Source organism: Sarcophilus harrisii, chromosome 1 (genome assembly GCF_902635505.1).
Source record: "Sarcophilus harrisii chromosome 1, mSarHar1.11, whole genome shotgun sequence".
NCBI lineage: Eukaryota > Metazoa > Chordata > Mammalia > Dasyuromorphia > Dasyuridae > Sarcophilus > Sarcophilus harrisii.
Window position 1 is genome coordinate 7197843 of NC_045426.1, and position 16052 is coordinate 7213894.

The following is a 16052-nucleotide window of genomic DNA, read 5'->3' on the forward strand; positions in this document are numbered from 1 at the left end:
TTGACATAGTCCGTAGAAAAAATAAAAACCAATTATATGCAAGAAGAAATAATACTAGTAGCTTGCACTTTAGATACTTTATTATCTCATTTAATCCTCACAACAAACTTTCAAAATCCTATTATTATGATGAGTTCTATTTTACAGATAGAGAAACTGAGTTTGAAATAAGTAGGTGACTGGTTCAGGGTTCCCCAGCCAACTTTTCTCTAAGGCACAATTTGAATTCAAGATCTGCCTGACTCTAAGTGAAGAGTTTGGGGTTGGACACTGTGTCATCTGGTTCTTTTTCAACAAGTTGGCCAGTTTGACTGATGGTCCCCCTCTTCTTCCTCTTTTTCTTTTTTCATTTTAAACTCTTTCTATAAGGGACAGTTGAAGGCAGGAGATACAAGAAGAATCCCAATGAGATAAAAAAACAAAGAATCAAGAAAAATCTATTTTTACAAATAACTGGGGGTTAAAACAGTCTGTAGCATCCTTCAGTCACTGATGGAAGAGGCCTCCAAATTAAGGGATGGTAGGGGGAGTCAGGAAAGCAGGCTCACAGGGTCTTCTATGGGTCTAAATTCCAGCAGACCCCTCTCAATCCCCCTCCACTGCTCAACAGATGGACTGAAAGAGGACCAGACCCAAGAGCCTCTGCAGCCTCCTTCCAACTCTAAATCTAGGATTCATTCTAGGATTCCAACCATGATGGAAGGCATTTGAGAACAACCCTCACCAACTCCCCACCTTGCAATGTCCTCATGTACCCAGAGCTAAAGCTGTCCCATCACCTCCCCTTGGCTGGCTCCTCCCAACCATGGCACCCATTTCTCCAGCCTTTCCAGGCATGTCAAGGCCTCCTTTCTCCCACGGCTCACTTGCATCTTAATTAGCAGAACAGAATTTCCCCAAGGGTGGGGCCTGAGCCTTGGCTGAGTTTGCTGGTGCTCTGTCCCATGCCCGGTGTGGCACTCTGGGCACCGCAGGCAGTGAGTAAGACTTAGGAATGAGCCCTCTGGAAGAAAAGTGGATAAGGCAGCCCTGATCTCTAGCCACATGGCTCCCGGGGTCTCTATCCCTTCTAATGCTCCTTATTGCCTGGGCTCTACTTCTCAGTCTACTTAAATAAAGTAAAGGGAAGAGGAATCAAGGGAAGCCAAGGAGAGCCCAGCACACAATAGCCCACAGGCTAAATAATTTACAGGCACCTTCACAGTCTCCTTGCGTGATTCCACTCTGTATATTAAACGGGTCTGTTTTTATTATGAACTTGAAGCAACAACAAGCACCGTTACTCCCGACACAAAGGGAAAGCATGACTTTCTAGGGCAGGCAGCTCGTTTTAAAAGATGTCTACATGCTTGTGTTGGAGAGAGTCACCCGCACCCGGAGGGAGGACTATGAGCAGTGAATGTGGAGCATAGCACAGGGTTTTCATCTCCATTGTAGTTTGCTTGGTTTTTTTTTTTTTTCCTCATTGTTTCCCTCTTTTGATCTGATTTTTCTTGTGCAGCACAGGAAATTTGAAAATATGCTGAGGAGAATTGCACATGTTTAACCTATATTGGGTTCTTTGCTGTTTAGGGAAAGAGGGAGGAAAATCTGGAACACAAGATATTGTAAGGGTGAAGGCTGAACACTGTCTTTGCTTGTATTTTGAAAAATAAAAAGCCCCACAGGCTCTGGGAAGGCTTCCTAGACTTCCCACAATGCAGCGAACCCCAGCACGAGGTGCACTTCAAACAGATCTCTCTTAAGCTGGTTTTAGACCCTTTTTGGTACTGATTCTTTCTTCTGTCCTGGAAGCCAACAGAAAGCCCTCAAAGTACTGGGCACAGTGCCTTGGTAGAGAGCAGGTACTCAATAAATAGTCACTGAAGAATGTAAAAATTGCTTGGGACTGATTTTTATACGGATTTAAAAGCCAAAAAACAGGGAGCTTTTCAGTCATAACCAAAATAGCTGGTCTTTTATAACCTCAAGAGGAATAAATCTATAAAAGAATTCTCCCACCATTCGCTTGACAAGGCAAAAATTGGAAAAAGAAGGTATTATGTAGCAGTCTCCACATCTAACTGCTTTAAGACTCAAGAGTTCATTTAGTAAATTATTCTTTTAGTGAATTATAATATCTGAATCTCATCTTTTAAAAATGAATTCAACTTGAGGAAATCAGGCTTTCATTTTGTTGGTAGCCTATGCCAAATATTAAATAAAGAAATAAATTTTTCTCTGATAATAGACTTTGTAAAAAAATATAAGCAGACTCTCTCAAAGGCAAAATTCTAAGGATTTTGTTTTCAAAAAGGCTGTTGAAAACAGAAGCATCTTCCCAGCAAGAAGGAAGAATTTATTAGCACATCAAGACCCACAACTAGGAATATTACTAACTATTCTTCCTTAAGAAAATTCTATGGCATAATCAGACCTTCATTAGGGAAACCTGTGGCCTGAGACTTTTGTGATTGGTTAAATAATAATACAGTTTCGCCTGAATGAAGTCATACAGAAGGTTAATAAAGATTAAGTTTCTGCTACAACACAGACCTATGATTTTGTTGGTGTGGGTGCTTCCTTGGTTAACGCCCTTCCTTAAGCCTTAGTCTCTGAGAGCGATTGTGGCCAAATACTTCATCATCTTGGGTCTGCTCTTTGGATAGTGAACCTCCTCAAAGTTCACTGGGCTGACTCTCAGACACAAGACAAAGGTGGGCCACATCTTGGGTCTCTCCAGCAGGACTGGACGTGCCGGCTTAGGTTTCTGCAGCCTGGAAGAACCTGATGTGACCCTGATGCCACAGATTTCACCCAGACAGCAGAGGAGTTCTTTGGTAAAAGCTCCATCTCTGATTTGGAAAAACCCATGCAAATTCAAAGGCCTGATACTGGTTTTGTTCTTTTCATTCTTATTATGTCTTGATTAAAATGCAAAAAGCAGGCTGAGTTGGACCGGGGCTTCATGTTAGGTAAAGCAAACAGGATCAAGTCTAGGATGTGAGAAGCCCAGTTGGCTAATGGGGCACCTTAGCCCTCCCTAGCTCTCCACGATGTTCTGGGTACCCTGGACCAGTATTATAGCAATTTGGACTAAGTGGGATGCCAAAAGCCATTCTTGATGAGAAAAAAATCTGACTTGGAGAATATTAAATAAAATGTATTGTGACGAGTGGGGGACCCCATCTCCAATCCTTTCACTACAACAGTGGCTTCTGGACCCTGCCACAATGCTCTCTGGGCCCACTGTCTTCCTGAAGGCAGTATCCTCCAGGCCCAAGAGCCCTGCTCTCAGCTTTCTCACCTGCCTTTGGAACCAAAGGGCCAAACCTGCCTCAGTGCCCCACCTGCCTCAATTAGAATGAATGCCTTGAGAAGGGGAATTGTCCCAGCTTCCCATTTGTACTTCCAGTGCTTGAGACACATAGCAAGCATTGAGTAAATTCTTATTCATTCACATTCATTTTATTATTCTTCAGTTCCTGTAGTAACACAAGGCTGAACACAAAGAATTGGCTCAGAATGAACTACAAGGAAACAGGAGACTAAGGAGCACTGGTTTGTGGCAATATCTAAACATTTGCTTCCCAAGTCCCTTTCTGACATCACAAGAAATGAATTTCCTTTCTTCCCTGTTTCAGATCCCGTCCAGCCTCCTTCTTGCCAACTTTCCTGCCTCCTGAGGCCTCAGCAGGGGACTTCTCCACCAGACCCCAGGATGAGCTCTGTTGGAATCCTTACAAAGTGTTAAGTCATTAGTATCGATAGAGACAATAATTATCTAATTTATCATGGTTCAGTATGATTGATCTGATCCTACGAGGAAATGTTATAGGCCAGAACTTGAAACAAGGTACTAAGTGGAATTGAGGAGACAATGTTTAAATCTAGTTTAGAATTGATTTAATCCTACAACAAATAATGGTTTCCCAGTGATATAATGACTGGTGTGTCCTCAGTGTACAGCATATAACCAAGAAGCTCTTAGGGCCAAAGAACACTGGGAGATACAGAAGCCCACTCTCGGAGGCAAGACAGATTCATTCCAACTTCCACCTTGGTGCTGGCTAAAGATATTTGGAAGAAGAGAAGCCGAAGCTGGAAGAAGCAAAAGATTAGCAGCAAGAGCTCTTGGAACCAAGGAGTGAGATAGGCCTCTAAGAAAGCTAACCGGGCCCAAGGAAAGAGATAAGACTTGGAAGGAGAAAATAAACGTTTGGATTTTATCAGCTGGCTGTATTTGAGGTGATTATTACTTGAACTGAAACTAAGGCTGCCTCCAGAAAACCTCCCCAAGAAACCTGCTCCCAGAGAGAACGATTATATTTAAAAAAAAGAGACCACCACAGACCTCCTCATTCTGGAAGCCCTGAGGCTTCCTCTTGACCCTTCATCTCTATAACTGGAGAGTGGGGCCATGAGTTCCAAACTTCCATATACAGAGAGAGCCCAGTTCAGATACCTGGCTTTTCACCTGGCTGCCCTACTCTGAGGCTTCTCAGACTGACTTCACCCCATCACTCTCCCTTTGCGTTAGAATGTAAGCTCCTAGAGGTCAGGGGCTGTCTTTGTCTTTCCGTATAAGTAACTCCAGCATTTAGCATAGTTCCTGGCATATAGCAGGTGCTCAGTAAATATTTATTGGCTCTGACTCTCTCTACAAACTTTGGAGCACAGACCATGTCCCAGAGGACTTAAACCATTAAATTGAGAACTTCAGGGCTGAGCAGGTCAGACTGGTGAGTCCCGCCAAGTCCGTGTCTGGGGCTGTCATGCTTTGCATCCCATCCAGCATCCATCTTGGCTGTCTTTTTGAGATCCAGCCTGCAGCTGGGCTGGGAATAATAATGGAATCATTACCCTTGTTTCTGGAAAGAGGGTGACAATGCAAAGGCTTTACTTACCTACCACCCCTAGGACTTCATATATTATCAATACAATCAATCAATTAATGCAATTTGAGACAGGATCAAAGTATATTTTAAAAAGATTAATCTGGCAGCTGTGTACTGGATGGAGAAGGACAGATGGAAGCATCCACTATAATATCTAAGTCTAAGAAGATACAGGCTTGCAACAGGCTGGTGGCTGGGAATTGTAAAAGAAAGAGAGATGCAAAAAACACAGTCAAGAAAAAACAGGACTGGGTGCCTAGTTCCTGTGTGTATATGTACGTATAAATAAAACATGGAACATATCAAAGATCATTGAGGGACTCTAGCTCAGGGGTGTGTGGGGGGAGTGACCAGAGGGAGAGGTCAGAGGAAGATAATTAATACTACAAGATTTGCCCAAACTTTTGCAGGATGATTTTCCCTGAGGGAACCAGAAAGTTAGTTCTAAACCTGTAGGCAATTTGTTGTTCAGTTATTTTTCAGTCAAGCCTAACTCTTTATAACCCATTTGGGGTTTTCTTGGCAAAGATACTGAAGTCGTTTTACCACTGCCTTCTCCAGCTCATTTGATAAATGAGAAAAATGAGGCAAACAGGGTGAAGTGACTTGTCCAGCTAGTAAGTGTCTGAGGAGGGATTTGAACTCGGGAAAATGGGTCAATAAAATGAGCCAGGAAAGAAATGACAAAGTAGTTCAGTATATCTTTGCCAAGATAGCCTCAAATGGGGTCATGAGAACTCATAGACATGACTGAAACAACTGAACCACAATGTTCACAGCACGAAAGGGAATTTTTTAAACGGCCATTGTAGCCTTCATGGAATTTGTTCCAGGATTTAGAGTGTAAGCTGGTTAGGTGTGATTCCTTATTCCTCCAGTTTTAGGAAAATAAGCAGCCACATGCCCAGCCTGCAGAGTACATTCACTGATCTTACATTGGTGACAGACGACAAAACATCTGAGCTCGAGCAATATCCAGAAGGTCCGAGATTCTAACGACATCCGTCTAGAAACTCCTTTAAAAATTCTCTGTTGGGTCTTCACTGAGCTAAATGGGATATACCTTAATCTAGCATTTACTTTTAAATGTGTGGAAAGAGAACATAGCTCGGGTTTTCCACCTTATTAAATGCTCAAAGTGGAACCTGCGATGCTAAACATTTGCTTCCCAAGTCCCTTTCTGACATCACCAGAAATTAATTTCCTTTCCTTCCCATTTCAAATCCCGTCCAGCCTACTTCTTGCCAACTTTCCTCATCGCCTTAGGCCTCATCTATACAATAGATGACTTAGTTCCATTTGAGGATGGTTGCCAAGAAAGTAGTATAGAGAAGCAGATGTCACCAGCAAATGTAGCATACAGCAATGAATGATGCCGTGCAGCTCATAGTAGCCAGAAACTGAGAACAAAGTGGCTAATAACTACTGGAGAAATGAACGCTGAGAAAAAAGCAAATATGCTCACAATATTCAGCATCGATATTTCTACAACTGGTTCATCTCCAGCTCCAAATCTTAAATGAGTTTGTCTAAGTCTGACAATGAAGTAGGAAGCCATCCCAAAGTATAAGGTATAAAGTGAAAATTGTTCAAGATCCTCCTGGCTCTCCTGGGCATTAAGAAGAAAGATGAGCCGTCTCCAGGTAACCAGTGAAGGTGGAGGAGAGAAGACCATGGCCTTGGGATTAGGAAGAATGGGCACATATACCACCTTTCTCATTGGGTAATCAGGTGTCCATCACTAAAGCTCAGTTCTGCATGGGGATAATATCCACTGTCCCACCCTGAACTATGGTGTAGCTCAGGCAAGATACTGCGATGTGCCTCCGATGGGTAGAGCAGTACAAGTGGGGCGGAGACAAGTTTGAGCTTAGTCTGGGGCACACATGCCATCTTCTGTCCAGACTGCAAGAAATTTTTTTCCACGATTTAACTTTTTAAGAAAGTGCTATTAAATGAGAGGAATTTGCTTCTTACCTTTTATGTGCACAGCGTTGTTTTAATAAGCTTGATAAGACATCAAAATGGTCACTGTTTCCAACCCTAGAAGAAAAATGAAATAGATTCAATTGATTCTCTGAGCGACCGATATCTGAGCTCTCACCAAATTGAAGGGATAGAGTGGAGAGGACGGCAATGGGCTGAAGGGATGGGACTCCTGTGTAAGGGGAGGGGTGGGTCTTCATAAGGAATGAGGCCACCTCTTCAAGTGAGACTGGGGCGAAAGAGCAGAGTGAGAAAGCATCCGATCGATGAGATGAAGAAGAGGGGGAGGAGGGGCTTCCGCTCTACAGAATGAGGCTGGGAGGGAGTGGAAGGAGAGGAGTCTGAGGGGGCGTGAGAAGGTTTGAAAGAGCTGCACAGTGGGACACTGGGCTGAAAAGGGAAATGCAGAATTACTTGGTGGCCCCGAGAGCCTGGCAGACATGGTGGAACATGAATCTTTAGTGGATCCGGTGAGAACGGCTGCCTGATTTTTTTCCACCTTTGTTCAGCAGCTTGCTGTAGGAGCAAAGGTGCCAAATGTGGGTGGGAGTGATCCAAGGCTGAGGTTTGGCAGGGAGCAATGATAAGGGGGCCAAGGATTTGAGATCATAGGAGCTCCTGAAGTAAACAGTACAGGGAGAAGTTTAACTTTGTTCTTGCCTAGGAAGTGCCTAAGGCTAGATAATCAGGCTTCCTGTAACTGTATCAAGAACAAGAAAAATAGAAGCAAAGCACTTTTTTAGTCCATGGACTTTTGTGACATTTTACCGGGCATAACACTGGACAACCAGGAAATCACACCTTATCTCTCTGCATTATAGATTCTTTATCTGTAAAATGGGGCTAAAACTTGTCATCAGAGCTAAAAGGGTTGTTGTGAGGATAAAGGAGATAAAAGTTTGAAAAGCATTATAATAAATGAGATAACTCAGATGAGGCTAGTGAGGGATGGGGGGCAAACTTCTTACTCTGGCTGTTATTTCATTGTAATGAAACAATAACAACAAAACAAAACAAAAAAAATAAACAAGTAAGTTATGTTTCATTACATGTCCAAGGGAGCACAATTAGGACCTATGTTATGAGTGGAGCTGTTCATACTCTGGCTCATTTTGCCAAGCCAGGATTTTCCTTGAAAAGAGTCTGACTCACAGCTATTTCCACAAAGAGACCTCCCACGCAAGCACTCAAATCCTCCACCTGCCAGGAAACACAAAGGGCTAACAGAATCCTAGACTGGAAAGGTCTTTGGAGACTTTTAGTTCATCCTGTCCCTGAGAAAGTATCTTTTCCCACAAGCACCCAACAAATGACCATCAGCCTTGCTGGAGAGGAAAACCACCATCTCCCAAGGCTCCTCAATGCATTTGGATTCTTCACATTGTGAAGGTGTTGGGTTTTGGGTTTTTTGTTTTTTTTTTTAATACTTCCTCCTCTGATAGGTTCCATCTTCTCTAAAGCCTCAACATTTCTCCGTTATGACACACTACCTTTTTTTTAAGGTTCCCAAAAAGAACTTGGGCTCACGCCCCCAAGCCTATATTGTCCATTTTTTGCAAGAGGCAAGATCTAAGTCACCTCCACACCAAACTGCTTATTAAATCTAGTTCCTGCCCATTTTAAATTTTATGACATATGCAAAAGAAAATAATAATAAAAGTAAACGAATTATATGAAAGCTGACTTTACAAATCTTTAAGTAGGCAGGAATTCCATGACATTTTAACATAGCCCTTATCCAAAACAAATAACAAACAACAACAACAAAAAGATACACTCTACATTATAAGTAATTACTTGAAAAGAAAGGCACTATTCTTAAAATTATCAATGTTATTTTGGGGTAGGAGGGGAAATGGAAAGGAGGGAATAAGTGTATGTTGCAAACATAAATGTGCCCACGTTTTAAAAAATGCTTTATCAGTGGCTTTTGTCTTTATATCAGTTGTTTCAACATGCTCCATGCTCCCTCCCCTTATCCTCAAGTGATCTCTTGTGAGGGAGAAAAACGATTAAGGAAAAGCACTGGGCTATCCAAACAATATATACAATATTTGCTCTCAAGAAAGTGCTCCACAACAGCACCATGGGTGTGTGGAGTGCGAGTGGGGTGATTATTTCATCTTTTCACTTCAACCATTCTGGAGAGCAATTTGAAACTATGCCCAAAGGGCTATCAAACTGTTCCTACCCTTTGATCCAGCAGTGTTTCTACTGGTGCTGTATTCCAAAGAGATCTAAAAGGAGGGAAAGGGACCCACATGTGCACAAATGTTTGTGGCAACCCTCTTTGTAGTGGCCAGAAACTGGAAATTAAGTGGATGCCCATCTGTTGGAGAATGGCTGAATAAGTTGTGGTATATTATTGTTCTATAAGAAACGATCAGCAGGACCATTTCAGAGAAACCTAGAGAGACTTACATGAACTGATGCTAAGTGAAGTGAGTAGAACCAGATCATTTTACACAGCAACATCAATTGTATATAACAATCAATTCTGATGGACATGGCTCTTTTCAACAGCAAGATGATTCAGGCCAGTTTCAATGGTCTTGTGAGGGAGAGAGCCATCTGCACCCAGAGAGAGGACTGTGGGAAATGAGTGTGGATCACAACATAGTATTTTCACTTTTGTTGTTGTTTGCTTGCATTTTGTTTTTTTTTTCTCATTTTTTCCCTTTTGATCTGATTTTTTTCATGCAGCATGATAATTGTAGAAATGTATATAGAAGAATTGCACATATTTAATATATATTGAATTACTTGCCATCTAGGGGAAGAGGTGGGGAAAGGAAGGGAAAAAAATTTGGAACACAAGGTTTTGCAAGGATGAATGTTGAAAATTATACATGCATACATTTTGAAAATGAAAAAAAAAAAAACTTTGGGGGCAGCTAGGTGGTGCAGTGGGTAGAGTACTAGTTCTGAAGTCAGGAGGACCCGAGTTCAAATCTAGCCTCAGACACTTAACACTTCCTAGCTGTATGAGCCTGGACAAATTACTTAACCCCAACTGGCCTAGTAAAAATAATTAAATAAATAATTTAAAAAGTTTGTTAAAATGGTTTTTCCATTTTTCTGTTTACAGCACTTTAATTTCCATCATTAAGTACCCCAGCTTAGATTTTACTCTCCACTGTTTCTTTCTTCTTTATAAGCAGGTATCTTACATAATCATCCACCTTTGTAAGATTTTCCCAATGTTTGTATTCTTTTTTTAAATAGATTTTTATATTCAAAATGTATGCAATGTATAATATATAATAAATGTAATAAAATATATTCACTCTTGAACAAGAAAAATCAGATCAAAAAGCAAAAAAAGAATGAGGAAAAAAAAAAGCAAGCAAACAACAAAAAGAGTGAAAATACTATGTTGTGATCCACGCTCAGAATCTCAGTCCTCTCACTGGGTGCATATGGCTCTTTCCATCACAAATCTATTGGAATTGGCCTGAATCGAGAAATGCAAATTAAGACAACTCTAAGATACCACTACACACCTGTCAGATTGGCTAAGATGACAGGAAAAAATAATGATGATTGTTGGAGGGGATGCGGGAAAACTGGGACATTGATGCATTGTTGGTGGAGTTGTGAACGAATCCAACCATTTTGGAGAGTAGTTTGGAACTATGCTCAAAAAGTTATCAAGCTGTGCATACCCTTTGATCCAGCAGTGTTACTACTGGGATTATATCCCAAAGAGATTATAAAGAAGGGAAAGGGACCTGTATGTGCACGAATGTTTGTGGCAGCCCTTTTTGTAGTGGCTAAAAACTGGAAACTGAATGGATGTCCATCAGTTGGAGAATGGCTGAATAAATTGTGGTATATGAATATTATGGAATATTACTGTTCTGTAAGAAATGACCAACAGGATGATTTCAGAAAGGCCTGGAGAGACTTACACGAACTGATGCTGAGTGAAATGAGCAGGACCAGGAGATCATTATATACTTCAACAACAATACTATATGATGACCAGTTCTGATGGACCAGGCCATCCTCAGCAACGAGATCAACCAAATCATTTCTAATGGAGCAGTAATGAACTGAACTAGCTATGCCCAGAAAAAGAACTCTGGGAGATGACTAAAAACCATTACATTGAATTCCCAATCCCTATATTTATGCACACCTGCATTTTTGATTTCCTTCACAAGCTAATTGTACAATATTTCAGAGTCTGATTCTTTTTGTACAGCAAAATAACGTTTTGGTCATGTATACTTATTGTGTATCTAATTTATATTTTAATATATTTAACATCTACTGGTCATCCTGCCATCTAGGGGAGGGGGTGGAGGGGTAAGAGGTGAAAAATTGGAACAAGAGGTTTGGCAATTGTTAATGCTGTAAAGTTACCCATGCATATATCCTGTAAATAAAAGGCTATTAAATAAAAAATACATAAATAAATAAATAAATAAAGAATTGGCCTGAATCATCTTATTATTGAAAAGAGCCACGTCCATCAGAATTGATCATCATATAATATTGATGTTGCTGTATACAATAATCTCTTGGTTCTACTCACTTCATTTAGCATCAGTTTATGCAAGTCTCTCCAGGCCTTTCTGAAATCATCCTGCTGATCATTTCTTAAAGAGCATTCTCAATGTTTGTATTCTAACCCAATGATGCTTTTAGAAGCTCTCTCTCCCCAGTCAGATGTTTGTTGGATAAATTACTTTCTGAGATTTTTCATCTCCTTGTTGCAGGAATTGATTTATATTGGTTAAATTTTGGGACATTGATATTGGGCTTGATGATCATTTCTGTTGTCCATTTCTCATTTTTGATCGTCATTTAATTGTTTACACCACAAATTAAAAAACATGCTGTTTCTCAATATTATTCTTTTTAAAAAATTGTGTTCTTAGTTTTCATGAGTTGACAATTTGACAGCCCCCAATAGATTTATCCTTGAGTAAGCTAGCAAGTCTTTTTCTGTCTGTAAAAATATGGTATTATTTGGTACTTCCCATGTCCAGAGCCTATCAATTCTTTTTTCAAAGCAAATGTTAATATAGGAGTGTGAGGTTTTTATATAATCTAAGTGTTTTAGACTTCTCTCAGTTTGTCCTTTCATACAATATTACCCACCATTCTTTTTTTTTTTTGGCTAAGACAATTAGGGTTAAGTGACTTGCCTAGGGTCACACTGCTAAGAAGTGTTAAGTGATTGAGACCAGATTTGAACTCTGGTCCTCCTGACTTCAGGACTGGTACTCTATCCACTATGCTACCTAGCTGCCCCTTATCCTCCATTCTTACTTTTTCCTACTTTGCATTAAAGTCACCAAGTATTAGAATATAAGTTTATTTGGAGAATCTTAAATTCTGTATATTTCCTCTATCACTCCATCCTCAGCAAGCAACCTAAGTGCGTAAATGAGATGTTAGAAAAGCACTTAGCATAGTGACTGGCACACCGCAGTTGTTATATAAATTCTCATTACCCTCCATCAGCCCACCATTCAATTCAAGCATAAACCTGAATTCCTTAAGTTCTATGTCTATGATGAGACAATGTTGTAAAATGAGATTATATATGTGCTTCATCTTTTTTTTTTTGAGCCAGTTCTCAATTTAAAGTTCTCTGCCCCAATGGAGAAAGCTACAATGAATACCTTGGTATGTAATGGATTTGTTTTTGCCTGGCTTTGTCAAGAATATATTCCCAGCTGAATAAATTGTGGTATACTAATGTTATGGAGTATTATTGTTCTGTAAGAAATGACCAGCAGGAGGCTGGTCAGAGACCTGGAGAGACTTACATGAACTGGTGCTGAGTGAAATGAGCAGAACCAGGAGATCATTATATACTTCAACAATACTACATGATGATCAATTCTGATGGGCGTGGCCCTCTTCAACAATGAGATGAACCAAAGCAGCTCCAATAGAGTAGTAATGAACTGAACCAGTTACACCCAGCGAAAGAACTCTGGGAGATGACTATGAACCACTACATAGAATTCCCAATCCCTCTATTTTTGCCTGCCTACATTTTTGATTTCCTTCACAGGCCAATTGTACACTATTTCAAAGTCCGACTCATTTTGTACAGCAAAATAACTGTATGGACATGTATACATATACTGTATTTAACTTATACTCCAACATATTTAACATGTATTGCTCAACCTGCCATCTGGGGGAGGAGGTGGGGGGAAGGAGGGGAAAAGTTGGAACAAAAGGTTTGGCAATTGCCAATGCTGTAAAATTACCTATGCATATAACTTGTAAATAAAAAGCTATTGAAAAAAAACAAGTTGGGACAAAAGGTATTGCTATTGTCAATGCTGAAAAATTACCCATGCATATATCTTGTAAATAAAAAGTTATAAAAATAACAAAAAAAGAATATATGCCCAGGAGTGAGTCTGAGATGTTAAAGTCATCGGCAATATGGTAACTTTCACTGCATAATTTCAAATATGTCGAGAATGGTTGGACTACTTCCCAGCTCTACCCAGAAGTCATTAGTGTGCCTATGTATCCATAGTCTCTGGATATTAACTGTTCTTTGGCATCTTTGCCAATCTGTATGGTATGCTTTAAATTTTTTTTTTGGAGAGGATTCAAATAGATTTCTGCATCAAAAAAAAATGCCACTCATTAGAACTAAAACAATATTAATAAGATAAAAATAATTTGAGGAATTTCTTACATTGGAGATTGTCATCAAAATACCCTGTGGAACTCACCAGGGTTGTTGAGTAAGCCCATTATGAGCTGCTGCTGCAGCCAGTTGCAAGCTGGTTCAGGAGTAGTGTTACAACCAACCTTCTTTTAGAGTAAGAGAAGAATCCTTTATTCAAAAACTCTCATGAGAAGTAGGTGAGCTCACTGGCAAGATACATCCCCAATACTGAAGCAGGAACAGCCTTTATACTGTTAAGTTTGGTTCCTTACTCCTCTCTTGGATTTAGAATCAGGTGGTTAAAATTGGTTTGACTTACAATCAGAATTATTGGATTTAACATTTTTTTAATTCACCCATTCCAAAGGTCAAAAGGCTTGTACCTTATTATTGACACTAGCTGCTTTGGGCCTGAGTCCCTTTGTTGTTTAGCCAGTTCCTTAATTCACAGGGTGATGGTATGGAGATAGCTTAACAAAATATTTTACCTATTCCTTCATCCTGTTTTAACAGTTATTTGTGGAAACTTAACTTCTTAAATTCCTCACAAAGATGATACAGAAGAGTCTACAGTATGAAACAATCCACTACTAATCTAGAACATATTAAAACTAGTTGTCCTCTACATTGAGAAAATCAGATCATTCTATAGTACCAATCTTTGCTCCTGGGGATTCCAAAGTGAATAGATTCTTGTTATTTAATGATAGAAATCAGTATCTACAAAGGTTTTTATTTTTTAAATTAAAGCTTTTTATTTTCAAAATATGTGTGTGAATAATTTTTCAACAAGAACCCTTGCAAAACCTTGTATTCCATTTTCCTTCCCCTTCCCCTACTCCACTCCCTAGATGGCAAGTAATCCAATATATATTAAACATGAGTAAAAATATATATTAAATCCAATATATGCATACATATCTATACAATTCTCTTGCTGCACAAGAATAATCAGATCAAAAAGGGAAAACAAAATGAGAAAGAAAACAAAATGCAAACAAACAACAGAAAGCAAGAAAATGCTATGTTGTGATCTACCCTCAGTTCTCCCAGTCCTCTCTCTAGTTGCAGATGGCTCTCTTCATCACAAGATCATTGGAACTGGCCTGAATCGTTTCATCGTTGAAGAGTCACGTCCATCAAAATTGATCACTGTCTAGTCTTCTTGTTGCCATGTACAATGATCTGGCTCTGCTCATTTCACTTAGCATCAGTTCATGTAAATCTCTCCAGGTCTTTCTGAAATCCTCCTCCTCATCGTTTCTTATAGAACAATAATAATACATAACATCCACATACCACAACTTGGTCAGCCATTCTCCAACTGATGGGCAGCCACTCAGTTTCCAGTTTCTAGCCACTGCAAAAAGGTCTGCCACAAACAGTTTTGCACATGTGGGTCCCTTTCCCTCCTTTATGATTTCTTTGAGATACAGATCCAGTGGAAACACTGCTAGATCAAAGGATGTGCAGTTTGATGGCCCTTTGGGCATAGTTCCAAATTGCTCTCCAGAATGGTTGGATCAGTTTACAACTTCACCAACAATTCTACAAAGGTTTTTAAACTGAACATTTATTATAGATAGAATACACCACTATGTCAAGGACGTATGGCGGAAGTGATATTATCAGAGAACTTTAGGCCTTATTTTGCCATGGCAAATTGGGCAAATCTTAGAACTAGCATTTGTGGCTAATAGTAAAAATACAACAGAAAAGCAGCAAAATCTTTTAAAAGTTAATATGGAAATGTTTTACATGATTACATAGGTATCCTATTTCAGATTGCTTATCATCTCAGAAAGGAGGGGAATATTATCAACTAACTTGTAATAAAAGAAAAAAAGAGACAGGGAAATAGACAAAACAATGGAGAGGGGAAATGGAAGACATCAAACTGCATGGATCTTCATCTTGCTAAATTACCCTTTCTGTTATAAAATTTGCACAAGAACTCCCTCAGTAAATAATTAGGGTAATTAGCAGAGATCTATAACTTTTTTCCGGTGGTAATATACAGTATAATACAATCACTGCAACTGCTAATTGTACTGTAACTAAAAATCCATTCAAATACCAAAAAAAAAGTTAACTGGGTATAGAAAGGGAGAACTTCAAGATTATTAAGGGTTGGTGATCATTTTATTTCCTTGTTTCAAGATACATACACACAGACAGATTAAGCATAAGGTATAGGAAATATATAAAATAGTCCCTCAGAGTGAAGTAAAAGTGACAGATGTTTGTACATCCGGTTTGACATCTTATTGTGAAGCAAAGTTAATACTATGTGATAATAAGTGATAACTTCTTTAAATCATAGGTATATATTTGAGAAGATTTCCAGGGTGGTGAAAGGAAAGCCAGCTCCAAGTACCCCGGATGCAAAGTGGGGACAATCAGAGGTCTTGCCTCCAGAGCTCTTGCCAGGGACCAACCAGATGTTGGTGGCTAGGAAAGCCATGGGATACTCTCTCTGTCCACAATGGAGATAGAAAACATAAAGATAGACCTCTCAAGCTTAGGAGGAGTCAGGG

At 39.7% G+C, this 16052-nt stretch overlaps 1 protein-coding gene across 4 annotated transcripts in view; it reads right to left on the minus strand.

The window, feature by feature from the left end:
• RALA (RAS like proto-oncogene A) overlaps window positions 1-16052 on the minus strand; it is a 62178-nt gene that overhangs the window by 15711 nt on the left and 30415 nt on the right. For all 4 annotated transcript variants that reach the window (XM_031951862.1, XM_031951870.1, XM_031951851.1 and 1 more), the window contains exon 2: window positions 6855-6920. The gene's annotated coding sequence lies outside the window, so the exon portion shown is untranslated. The remainder of the gene's footprint in view (window positions 1-6854; window positions 6921-16052) is intronic.